Raw genomic sequence first — 14,371 nt, forward strand, 5'->3', positions numbered from 1 at the left:
CTACGGCATCTTATCCCCTTGAATGTGAATCCAAATCTCCTTTAAAATCAACCCTATAGCCATCGAGATTCATCTTTTTTCTTCCCTATCTTTACCTCCAAGATTCCCACAAAAGAAATCAAAATAATGTTCTAAAAATCCTCATCAGATTTATTTATACTCGGCTACTTACGGGTTACTTATGGGCATAATGACGTGGCCGTAAGAGAGTTGAGAAAGATGGTCGCGAACCTTATAGGATCATTTATGGCCATATGGCCATAAGTCCAATGCTTAAGGTCTTCCGTCTATGTTATAGTCCATTTTATGGTAGAAGCACTAGACCGTAAGCTTCACTGTGCTGCTTCTTATAACCGTCCTTACGGGCATAAGATCTAGTCATAAACTCCTCTGGATGGTCCTTACAAGCATCCTTACGGGTGTAAACCGTGCTTGTAAAGTACTCTAGTGTGGCTTGGAGTTCACCTTATAGGCATAAGCATGACTATAAGGTTCTCTAGAAAGTGCTTACGACAGTAAGCCAGGTCGTAAGCTACCCATAAACCACCCAGTTCACCTTGACTTTGTTCAAATGATGTTGAGAGAGCTCCCACTTCTTTGTTTATGATCTAAAATGCTTCTTTTGGTTCTCTCTCATCTTTAAGTGTTGCCCGAAGCTTAAGAATGTGAAACACACTAGATTTAGCATCAAATTCTAGAATATGATTTTAATATAAGCCAAATGAGTGTACAAAATGATATGAAATACATGAATGTTGTACACTCATCAATATTCACATAAATGGAACATGACAAAGTAAGGCAAAATAAATGGAACATGCCATCTATTAATATGTGAGCCACTAAAATGTAGACATAGGTGAGGAATGTCAGTTTGGGGTATGCAGAGTTTTCCTCCCTAGAGGATATGTTATATGAAGCTCATGACATAGACTAAACAATCAAGAGTACCCTTCTTTTGTCATAGGAAATTGTGTTTATGGGTGAGAGGGTACTCTTCCGTGGATGTCTCACCAAGCTCAATTATCAAACATCTTTCAAAGAGTTCCCTCTGTTGATAGAACATGTACGATTAGGCCAAGGGAAACAAAAATAATGATAATTAATACACCAAAATGTCATTTCCCATGTTGATAGCATTTGCATCATATGTTAGACTCAAAGATGAGGAATAATGAATATACTATTTCTTTCTTTTGTCAAGCACGAGAAGGTGGAAGTGGCCATTAAGTATGATGGGCAATAAGATGAGATCAAGCTCTACAAATTCCCAGACAATATCTGCTATCATCGTTAGGGAGATTTTAGCAGTGTGCTCTACCTTCAACATTAGTAGAGCTAGTGGGCCTATGATTTTCGCACGCCTTTTGTATAGGTATGGTCCTTTCTTCAAAGTATCTCTAATAACCAAAACAAATATGTCCATCACATCATCAGGGGCCATTGTCTTCTCCTCCAACAAAGTGTAGACATGCACTCGAGTCGTATATGCCCACTCACTCTTCCAGTCAATAATCCTATAGAGATAGAGTACAAAAATAAAAAAGGTGATGGCCTCAATGAAAATATAATATGTGTAATGCCAAAAATGGAATTAAGTAAGCATAAATATTGAAATTTAAATGGTATGTAATCCAATTAAGTGGAAAAAGAACCAATTAAGTGATAACAATAATGTTTAAGTGAAAATGAAAGCTATTAAACATGATTCTTACTTGTCAATCATATAGTTTAGAAACATGCTGATAGTTGCTTATTCGATGCTATCTAATCTCACGCAACCTATAGGGCATTTCTTTCTAGGAAGGAAATTGGTCCTAACTGTCTCACATTCTTTATTGGTGATGACAACGTCCATTTTAGAAGTTTCTAATAGTTCTATTGGTGGTATCGCCAGCATAAGGACTAATGATAGTTCAAGTAAGTCTTCCGGATATTCTTCCTGATTTTTAGTATTCTTATCGACTACTTAAACTTCAACGATCTGCACCTTATTTTTTCTTTAGTCTGCCATTCAATTGTGTTAGTGGGACACTCATTGGTTGGGGAGGGTTCTTCATTCATTGGAATTTCTTTTCAATGACATCGATGGGCAATTCACAGCTGGTTGACGACACCTCAATGGATGAAACCTCCTAATCAGCACCATTTGTAACTTCTCCAACCACATTGAGCGGTGCGATAGGGAAGGAAATTTTTGAATCAGTGTTGGCCGGTTGTGGTTCACACTCACTAGTAGAAACTTCAGTAGAGGATGTCAATGGTTCAGTAGCTATCAGTGGTGACTTATTGTTGATGTTCTCCACATTGGGCACCTCCTCCATAGAAGGGACCTTATTTATGCTGACTAACTCAACATTTGAGGAAGGAGGCATTTCATTTCTCATCATTGCCAGTGATTCTACTATGTAGTCAGCATCGATGTTGTTGGCTTCATCGACAGGAGGTGATGTAGGTAGGGGATGGGCTTGGTTGTTTCTTTAGATTTCTCTTCCAAGAGATTTTCTTTGGTAGGTCTTCTGGGTATCACCTAGCATAGACTCAGGCCGTATCTCTCACCTTGTCCATCTCAGTGGGTTGTCAGGAACTTGTGCTTCACATTATAGGGGTTGAGGAAATGATGGCCTTTGTTTAATACAACCTTTCTTCTCATGCCATTTAGTGGTCGAGCCTCTGTGGTGTTATCCTCATTTGATGGAGACAGTGGAAATGGCGCAATATGAGCAAGGCCATGACCCTAAATTACTTCCACTTAGGTTTGCAGGTCACCAACTATTTGGGACAATATCTCAAATCTTGCTAATAAATGAGTGGTGAGATCTTTGTCAACAACCCTCCTCCATGGACTACCAGAAAATGGAACGACATTGGCTCCAATGTGGTGGGCTCCTTGATAGGGAAGGAGGCTGACCATGTTTTCTTGAGGTCTTCTTCTCACTTTTTAAACCATGGGGTTGTGCGCTAACCACTTGTGCTCCATAGTAGGTGGTCTTCACAAAGGTTTCTTCTTCGACATTAGTAGGGGCGAGCCCAGAAACTACAAAGGAGAGAAGATGTAGCTTAAATAAACAATTTTAAATGAATGCGATTCCTTAAAAATAACTAGTAACCTAATATGATAAGTGGGAAGTCTTGAAGCTAAATGAAAATGTAACTGCTTAAGGTAGAAATGTCATATTTAAGCCAAAATTTAATAAACTAAGTGGAAAACAAATGTTAAAGAGAAGCAAATTGTTTTAACCATAAATGTTTATACATAATAGACCTCAGCAATTTAATACCTTTTTGCCCTCGAGTGATGTTAGAAATGGACTAGTGAAAGACTGCTTCCTGAAACTATTCTCCTCGTAACATAGTGTTCAAGGAGTCTTACCAAAATGTACCTTCTTACCGGTACCGGTTACCTCGTAGAGCCAAATATTCAGGGCAACAACACACCCTCTCAGGTAGCCGGTTATTATCTTCTTTTCAGAACACCTTATTTGCACTTTGGCAATAGTCTGCGGGATGTGCTCCATAAGCCACTTATGTATGGCTTGCGCCTATGCATAGCCCCATAGTGCAGGCAAAGCATCCGCGTAGTCTACAATCCAATTAGGAACGGAACATGAAGATGAGTTCAGGACTAGAATGATTCCCATGATATATACCTATAGAAGCTTCACAAAGTTTTCTTCTTCTCCTCTCTTGTAAACAACCTTACCAAGGGTTTTTTATAGCATCCCTATTTCTTTCATATGTTTTCGATAAATATTTTCCTTCAAATTTTAACTATGTTTTCTTCCTGTTGAAAACCACGATGTCCCCATCACATTGGAGGCTAAGAATAATAGCTACATCTTCGGTTCTAAAGCACAATAGGCTCTTACCAATCTTGAATTTTTGTAAGCGCTCATCATATCTCTGCATCAGAGCATCGAGTAAGCCCTTCTCTTGTAGTACAAGTTCAATTTTTGTTTCCATTATTGGGATCAAATAGGACGTCGCATCGACATGGTTGGTGGCCATATCTTCAGTACCTACAACAAGACCAAAGCATTAATGAGCTATCAATAATTCTTAAGTATAAACTAACTTTCATAAGCGAAACTCAATAGTTTAAATGGAAACCATTTATAATCTAAGTGATAAACTGTTAGGTAATATCACAAAAATAAAATAACATCAAAAAGGCATGCAAAAGCAACAATATATTTGTGATATATTCTAATTGTTTTGATGAACACTGTAATTTAATTAAAAGAACTAGAAAATTACCTCTTAATGATTTTCTTTTCTTTGATGCGCCAAATTTATCTCTCGGATTGTCGTAGATCTCCTAGCGCCGAACGAAAGTCCCACGCCTCTAAATCACATGCCGGAATTAAGAGACAATATCCTCTTCTTCTCCAAATAGCGGCTAGGGTTAGAGAGGAAGAGAGAGCTTGGGATTTTCTTACTAGAGAATTAATTGAGTTAATTCTATGGTTAGAGAGTAGTCATATTTATAGAGACTTCATAAAACATGATAAACATTATTCAATTATGAGTTCTATTCGAAATATAATAAACATCATTCAATTATGAAGTCTTGTTCAAAATATGAACCTTTATAATATGATAAACATTACCATAGAAGTTCTATTAGAAATATGAGTCATAATCTAACTAAAACCACTTTTGTCTTTGAGTCCTTATAATTTTGATTATCTATTCGACTCCATTGAATTTAAATCAAAATTTGAACTTAAGACATAAACTATAGACCAATTTACAATTTCACTCACCCCATGACGTAAAATTGTAAATTAATAATTTTACCCCTACACTCAAAAAGAGACTGATTCTTTTTCCCTTTAAGCATGACTCCCTAGGTTCATTCCGATTGGTAATGGGAGGATACCAAAGGACATGGGTGACACCTAACCAACCCCGTGGCCCTACGTCGTAACCCAATTGAACACGAATGAGTAGATCATTATGAACCTTTGCGATTATGATTACCATATGTGTATAAACCTTTCGTTCTTGTATCCCAACCGAGTGAGAGCCATGGTAATTGTCAAACTCACTGAACTCGATCATATGTAAATAACTATAGTGGGGTGAGATTACCAAACTACCCTTTGTGTCCCAGACGATTAGTTTGACTTCTTTGGCCAAGATCTTCTAATCTCACATACTTATAATCACATAGGATATTGACTCATTTACATCCGAGAGAATGAATTCCTTCTTGGTGATCACTCATGACTGTTACTTGCCCGACATAGTCACACTTCGAGGTTGGCTTTAGCAAAAGGTAAACTAAGCCTAACAACTCTAGTAACAGATTAGACGTCACAAGTATATTGTGATCATAATACCTCAGGTCTAAGCTCTACTCATATGATCATAACCAACAATCTCAATAATTGTCTGTCAAAGAGTAAAACCCATGTGATTGGATTGTTGCGAGTCATGTTCGAATACACCAATTCCTAATGATGCATTTATGACATATGCTCCCAGTATTCCATAGTGTTCAACTAGCACTCTTTATCAAAGTATATGTCATACAAATCCTTACGAACCTTTAATGCCTAACTAAAGGTTCTCCGATTCATGAACTATTTAAGTGTATAAGTACCAAACCCTTCTAGTACTCTCCTCTTTATCCCACAAAGAGTAGAAGGTTTAACTTAATACACATGGACTATGATATTCAAAACTAATTATAATGTCATCACAAGATTTATATGAACATCAAAATAAATGCCTCTTTAATAAGAATAAGAAATGAAATGCACTAATACAAGTATCCTCGTTTGCATTCGAGAGCATAATCCTAACATAAACAACATCTTCAATGAAAAACAAATTTTTAATTGATGTAACACATTCTATTTGCACAACACACACAACTGATGTTCTCCCGCATACCACAACACTAGACGTTGTCTAGGAATCATCTATGTACAAAAAAAGGCCAACAAACATAACAAAAAAAGATAAAAACAAATATTTATGGAGGATACGACCAGGGACGGAACCAGGACTTGATGGTAGGGGAGGCTGAAGTCTAAAGACAAAACAAAAAAAGAAAAAAGTAAAAAATTAATCCAACAAAATAATTATTTTAAATGAAGAATAATGTGATAATATAACCAAAATTTGAATACACATATTAACAAAAATATAAAGTATAATTTAAAATTTTGTTATTACAAATAGCAAATATATGAGATTTTCAATAATTCAACTAATAAGAATACATCTCAAGTTTGTATTTTTTTAAAATATGGTAATTGATCCCTCTCACTACAAACAACCAAACTATTTTTTATAAAAATATAAAGTATAATTTAAAATTTTGTTATTACCGATAGCAAATATATGAGATTTTCAATAATTCAACTAATAAGAATACATCTCAAGTTTGTATTTTTTTTAAAATATGGTAAAATTGATCCCTCTCACTTCAAACAACTAAACTATTGTTTATAAAAAAAACTTTTGTTTTTACTCTAGCATATATGGTACATTATAACATATATGTATATATGTTAGGCATCATGATCAATTCAAACTTTTTTTAAATTACTAAAATTTATATATAAGATTTATTTTATTAAAATGTTGAAATAGTAGTAATTTTTAAATTAAAAAATAAAATGTGAAAAAAATGCACCAAGTGGGATTTGAACTTGGGTGAGTCAAGAGATCACATACCTTATGGATAAACCCACTAACCACTCAAGCACACCCACATTGCACATATTTGTATATCAAAATATTGTATTTTACATGAAATTAAATATAGAAAAATCAAAAACCATCAAATCCTATATTGCTTAAAAAGTATTCTTTCCGACTCCGAGGGGGGGCTTCACCTGCTAACCCCCTCTTGGTTCCCCCCTGGATTTGACCATAAGATACATTTCACTTTCCTAGAGACAGAATGCAACCATTCCAAATTATAGGCCAAATCATATACAACCATCTAGGAACAAAATAAAATCCTTTCATCCCATAATCCTAGAGAACCAAAGAAAGGTTAAAAACAACCCTACAACCACCAAAAACCTTCCATGGTTGCCATGTTGCTTTACTACCTTAAGGTATGTCTTTCATTGCTTTAGAATTGGAGAGATGATGTCAAGGAAAAAGTAGTGCACAACTGGAGTCTCTCACAAACTGATTTTTGCAAGTCCTTCAATGTTGAAGAGAGAGCTTCACGGCGTGAAACGAACATAGAGAAGGAAAAGCCTTTGGACTTATTTCCTTTCAAAAGATAAAGGGGTAAATAAGAGAAGAACGAGACACCAAGACCGGTATCATCGCCAACCTTCGGGATTCATAACCACCTCAGTCGTCACTTTTCAACGTCTTTAGCTGTGATAGGGCATGGATAAGCATGGTGGGCATTTTTGTCTTTTTGTTTCAAACATCACGTCGTTAGCAACCGAGTTGGTTTAAAATGAATAATATTGGAAAAGGAGGGACATTCTGCCAATATTAAAAATCGGAAGGGTTTTTTAATAGATAACTTAAATTGAAAGGGAATATTTGTTTATTATCAGTTTCTTTTATTTTATTTTGTCAACTAAATTTAAATTAGATCAACAATAAATAAATTTGTTAGATTAAATGATACTAGACCGTTATAATAACATCAAATTATTTTAAAATTTTCATTATAGTTTTTAATTATATTAATAAAATGCTAAATGGGCTTAAAAATAACCATAAATAGTTAGAATTGATTCATATTTAGAAGACCTAATTTACACTACAACAAAAAACGTTATTTGCGACACAAAAAATTCAAACTGTGTCGCAGATCATAATTTGCAACACAATTTGCGACACAATAAAATGTGTCGCGTTTCAAATGTCGCAAATTTTTGTGACACTTTTGAAAAATGTGTCGCAAATTTTGCGATACAAAACGAAAAATGTAGCAAATTTTATCGCAATTCATGGGTTTCCTGAGACAATATTTGCAATTTAATTTGCAACAATATGTGACATTTTTTGCGACACAGTTTCTATGTCGCAAATTGTGTTTCAATTGTGTGAAACTTTTTGTAACAAACATTGCGATACATTTCTATTGTCGCAAATTGTATTGCAAATTATATTGCAACTTTGTGAGACATTTTGCCACACATTTTTTTGCCAAAAATTATGTCGCAAATTAATTTCATAACAAAAAAAGCTGCTTACGCGATTTGTAATTATATACAATAATTTTGAAACATTTTTTACAAACCTGTTTAAAAACCTAATTTACAATGCTCAACAACAACTTTTATAATATTTTGCAAAATAATCATCCCGATTTATAAGTATCCCTGAAACCACAATTGAATATAAAATATAATAATCCAAACATCTAATACAACAAACCAATACAAAATGTAATAGTCCAAACAATGTTATGTGCAGTTTTCTTACTAACAATGTCAATAGCATATCCTTCAAACTTTGGCAACCTTTTCTATGCAATAAGAAAATCATTACTCATGCTACGAACCACATTGTCCTCCAAAAGGATATCTACCATTGAGTGTCTTGAACTATATTCAACTCAGAGTGTCTTGAATGCTACCATTGAGTTAGCAGTAAGCTTGGTGATAAGCCCAATCAACCCCTGATGGTAAGCAATAAAACAGAGTTAGTAATCATTTGGCAAAGAGCAACAATGGAGAAGAAAATCGCACAGTAGCATTCTATCCAAATAGTGTACATTATAAGTAGACTGGCCAAGTGTCTTCCAACCATCCAAGGCTACCTACTTTAAACATGGTTAATAATTCTACGTTTGCAAAGTTCATCCAAGAGTGCAGGAGATTTACTAAAGCACTTTGTTATTTTAATCAAACACATAGCAGTAGTCTCTATAAGCTGTTACAGCAAAACAGGTATAAATCTTTCACATGCATGGCTAATAAGAAGAAATGCGTGGTCATGGCATTAATCCACCATTTCCAAGTCTATATCAAAGCATGCATCACCTTTCTCTCCTCCTCAAGACAGCTTGCTTGCTCACACAAAAAACATGGAGAGGCTATTTCTAAGCAGCATATATAATTACCTTGTATATATATATATATATATATATAAAGGCACTACATTAGTAGGGTTGTTGTGTTTAGTTGATGCTATAATATTTATAACTCATGTCATGTCTCATTGTGATGTTGGGAACTATATCTCATATTAATCCATGTGATTATTATCTGTGCCTCAATAGAGTATGTGTAAATGAACACTTACTATAGTTTATTAATTCTCTTCTTAATTACACAGTCTCAATACTTTAGGATGTGCGCACTAGTAATTCACTATAGAAAGAAGCTAGCTCACGTACTTTCATGCATCATGCAAATGTTTGGAGGAAGGAGCAGATTATTATAGCACAAAATATGAGAATTCAAAATAACAAAACATAAATAAACTCCACATACTTTTTCCATCAATAAAAACTTAAATGCTAAACACAATCCTCACTTTAATAGTTGTGGATAAGAAATCAACCTAATTCAACACCGGCATGACCACCCCTACTTGCAAGCAGGCCACAAGCTGCCTCTTCGATATCTTCTCCAACACTTGCAAGCACTACAATATGAAAATAATTCCAATAAAATATCCATACAACCACTCCTCTCAAAATTACAACAACATGAAAAAACTTCATGATCTTAATACCATACCTGTTTCCTCTGTCCATCTAGAGAAAGGCTTTTTGTTCTTTTCTTCTAGCAATGTGGATGGCATGGGGGAGAGGCGACATACCCTGCTTCCTCCACAATTTGCACTTACATAGTTGCAACATATATCATATCCACCACTTAAACCTGTTGCTCAATATCAAATAGACATATCATTATTAATAGGTGATATTTTGATCAGCACATGTATAAATAAAAAACATATATATATATATATATATATATATATATAAATTCTATAACATTAGTTTCAAAGAGAAAAAACAAAGCTTCCTTGGTGTGGTAGTGGTAGTGTATATACATATATATAGAAGAGAGACACATGTTATTGACTCATAATAAACTGTCACACATTATTGTTCAGGAAACAATAAGGAAATTGAACTATTAAAGACTGGATGTACTATTCTATCAATCTCCAACGCTCATGGTTTGAATTAATTAAGCTGTGACAAGCACAATGAGATCATCAAGATTTAAGCTCAACTCACCATGTTAATTAAAGAAATCAGGAAGAAGTAAACCATTTCTTGATAACAAAGTCACATATATTTGGCATACAAATATGGTTAGTCACCTTCTCACATGTGGAAACCAATTGTACAGTGAACACATTCATATAGCACAATTTTGAAGATATGACTACAACAAGTGATGAGCTTAATTTTAAATCAGACAATAGACTAAATAAATAATTCAAAATAGACTAGATACCTGAAAGATTTAAAATGCAATGAGTCATATATATATCAACTCATGCATGCCCCACATTTCATTCTTTTGGTGCTCTTAATTGTAATTCAAGATTTCATCCTCCTATGTTTCTGTGCCACCAAAAAATATGCATATCATTAAAAATCACAATTATTGGATACACACACATTATAAGGGCACTAGTCACATTATTGTAGGAAAAACACAGAAAGATAGCTGTGATATTACTGCAGAAAAAAAAACAGCATTCCCACCCAAAGCTTCATAAAAAACTTAATTAGTATATATATAAATGTATAATATGTATATAGAATAAGGGTATGCTCCACTCTATTTTTTGACATTTGTATTAATTCCTCTAGGAAAAACTTACATTAACTATATAGAGAAATAAGAATAGATGTGACTTAATTCAACTCCAGAAATAATGAGAGTTTCAGCACAACTCACAGAAAAAAAAAATTAAAAAAACAAAAGCCATGACCTTCTCCAATGAATTCCTCAACAACAATCATCTCAAGTTGAAAGTTGAGTAATAATAAAGCCACATATTTGCCGTTAAAGATATGTTTATCAAACAGCAAGCACATGCATATGACAATTATAAAGGTATAACAAATTTGTAGTGTTGAGCTTAATTTATAATACTAGAATTAGTGATGCCATGAGGAACATATATACAACTCAGCCCTTGTACTTGTTCACATCTCATTCAACCACTTTGAAAACCAGGTAATTTGAATAATCAAATTATTACACGTGATCAAGTCACACATTAATTTGCCTGTGAAAATCAATACAACAAACAGATGCATATCACAACTCATTCTAAAGATATGTAGATCCATCAAACGATCTTGTCATGATCTTACTTTCTATTAATAAAATAGATAAACAAATAAAGAATTAAAGACAAATTGAATACATACAAGTACTACATGTTCACATCTCATTCTTCTACGGTTTCAACTCTAATTCACATACACACACACAAATGAAGATTTCATCCTACTAATCCTCAACTGCATACACCAGTAATTAGATATAAAATTATTATATTTCTAATAAAGACATACACACTAATTATCAGAAAATATAGAGATTTCTTGAGCAATTAATGAATACCAGTCATGTCTTCAAGGAAAGATTGGTTTCATAGGAATATGGTTCTTTGGTGTGCCACAAGATAGGGTACATGCTGGATGAACAACCAGTTTGAACACCATGACCCTTTCAAAGATCCCTCCAGTCTCTGGTGCTTGAGCACTGCACTCCAAATGCAACAAGTAGTAACTGTTATGAAGCTTTTCAAGCTGTTTGAGAATATGTTTAACCACCATTCCTCCTGCGAAATTAATACAATGAACACACACATGTATCACAATTCTAAAGTCAGAACTAGCTAGTGATGAGTTTTATTCCAAATAATGAAATAGATAGCTAAATTTATAAATCAAAACAGATTTTTAAAAAAAATGCAACATTAGAGATGCAACGAACCGTCCAAGTCATGCATGTCCACAACTTGTTAAACTTCAAGTTTTCAACCTAGTCCTCATCTGCAGAAGCCACCACAAGAGGTAAATATTACAATTTTCATAAATAATAAAGCCACCAATTGCACAGTGAACACATACATACATATATCACAATTCTGAAGAAAGATTAAACAAACTAAATACTTGAGGAAAAAAACACACACATGCACAGAGAAAAGAAGACAGATATCTCTGACATTATTGTAGAAAAGAAAACATCACTCCCACCCTAAATTTCATCAAAGACTTGATTCGTATACAAAGAAAGATAGCTCCTCATGTATCATGCTCCACCATATTTTCTGACATGTATATTAAGTCCACCCGAAAAAGAGTTCCTGCACATTAATTGTTCAGAAAATTAAGCAAAGAAGGAAATCAACTCAATTCCAGAAATAAGGAGAGCATAACTCACAGAAAATTTAAAAAACCAAAGCCATGCCTCGCTCCAACAAACATGAACTCCTCCATAATAACCATCACCTCAAGCTGAAAGTTGAGTCATAATAAAGTCACATCTTTTGCCATTAAAGACATGTTTATCAACCATTCCTCCTGTGAAAACCAAAACAGAAAACACACACTTATCACAGTTCTAAAGACATAACAAGTTTATTTTCTTGAGCTTAATTAAAGATACTAATAAAATTAAAGATGCAACAATATATAGATATCATGAGTAATTAATGCATACCGTTCATATCTTCAAGAAAACATTGGTTTCAGAGGAACATTGTCCTTTTATGTGCTTCAAGTACATGCTTCTGTCCTCTGTATCAACTACAAGATAGGCTACTTACTGGAGGAACAAGTTACAACCAGTGTGAATGCCCTTTCAAACATCCACCCAATGCTTGAGACTGCACTCCAAATTCAAACATCCATATTGCTAGAAGAAAAAACTTCATGATCTTCATGAAAAAAAGGCATCAGCGAGGCACGTGACCAAGAGAAAATTCAGCATAACATTCAAGCTCCAAGCATTTCTAAAACTCAACATCAAAAGAGCAACAAAGCTAAATCAAGTTCAAGAAAACAAAGTATCACAATTGAAAATTTTTCATAAAGGAAGCTTGAACTAAGAGAGAAATCACCTCCCTAAGGACTAAGGGTTGAGACCAAGAATCATCTGGTTCCCTCCAGGAAGGTAAGCAACATTGGGGGACTTAGCCAGTGTTCCGGCGATCTTCCTCGCAGCCTCAATGAGGCGAGGCTCCAGTAAACCCATTCTAGTGGCTGCCGTTGCTTCAGAGATGAGCTTGGCAGCCTTGCTCTCACCCTCTGCACGGATAACCGCAGCCCTGCGCTCCTGCTCTGCCTTGGCCACAAGGAACTTAGACCGCTCCGCCTCCTGCTGAGCTACCTGCTTCTTCTCAACGGCGGAGTTGAACTCAGCGCCGTAGGACAGATGGGTGATGGCTACATCATCCAGCACGATGTTAAAGTCACGAGCACGGCGGATGAGTGCGTCGTGAACGAGAGTGGAGACGTGTGGACGCTCTGTGAGGAGTTGGTCAGCGTTGAACTATGCGACGACGGCCTTGAGGACCTCATTGCCGATGGAGGGAAGGACCTTCTCGTTGTACTCCGTCCCTAGAGACTTGAAGATCTTCGGAAGGTAGGGGACGTCGGGGAGGAACAAGAGCCAGAGTTTTAGGTTTACCATCTGGAGATCCTTCGTCCCGGAGTTGGAAGTGAAGGTATGAGGCCGAGTGCGGATGTCGAAGATCTAAGGTTTCTGGAGCCATGGGATCAAGAAATGGGTACCCTCGCCGACAGTTTGGTCGAGTACGCCACGAAATCAATCGAAGAGGACGGCATGCTGCCCGTCGTCGAGGGTGTAGAGGGAGGAATTGAGAAGAGTAGCGCCGGCACCGAGGCCGAAAGCGAGACGCACCACATTCATGAGGAAGGAGACCGCTGCTTGGCTTCCAGCACCGCTCGCTGCCGCCATTTGTGGAGCTTGGAGAGCTGGACACTAGAGGAATGGAAAAACCCTAGTGAGCTAAAGGAGGAGTTGAGCTGTTTGGAGAGAAAGAAAGAAAGAAACCCAGACGATCCTAACCATACACGTGCCTCAAGATCTGGCTTTTCGAAATCTAGATGTACGGGTGAGATATTTTCATGATCTTATTATTATTATTATTATTATTATTATTATTATTATTATTATTATTATTATTATTGACCCAGAGGAATATAAGTTTTTTATTATTAAACTTTGCGACATTTTGCGACGTCAATAAATCGTTGCAAATAATGTGTCGCAATCTGTGTTGCAAACCAATTACATGCTAAGTACCAAAATGTCGCGACATATTTTGTGACGTTTTTAGATGGTAATTTTTTTGCAATGCAATTTGGTACTTTTTGCAATGTTTTTTTGTTTTTTTGTCATATATTGTTGCAATTTGTGTCGCA

At 35.4% G+C, this 14,371-nt stretch overlaps 1 pseudogene; it reads right to left on the minus strand.

Annotated features, from left to right (window-relative positions):
- Window positions 1-8,319: 8,319 nt before the first annotated feature.
- On the minus strand, window positions 8,320-13,940 carry LOC120263780 (annotated as a pseudogene).
- Between the last annotated feature and the right edge of the window lie 431 nt (window positions 13,941-14,371).

Source organism: Dioscorea cayenensis, chromosome 1 (assembly GCF_009730915.1).
Source record: "Dioscorea cayenensis subsp. rotundata cultivar TDr96_F1 chromosome 1, TDr96_F1_v2_PseudoChromosome.rev07_lg8_w22 25.fasta, whole genome shotgun sequence".
In the NCBI taxonomy this organism is placed as follows: domain Eukaryota; kingdom Viridiplantae; phylum Streptophyta; class Magnoliopsida; order Dioscoreales; family Dioscoreaceae; genus Dioscorea; species Dioscorea cayenensis.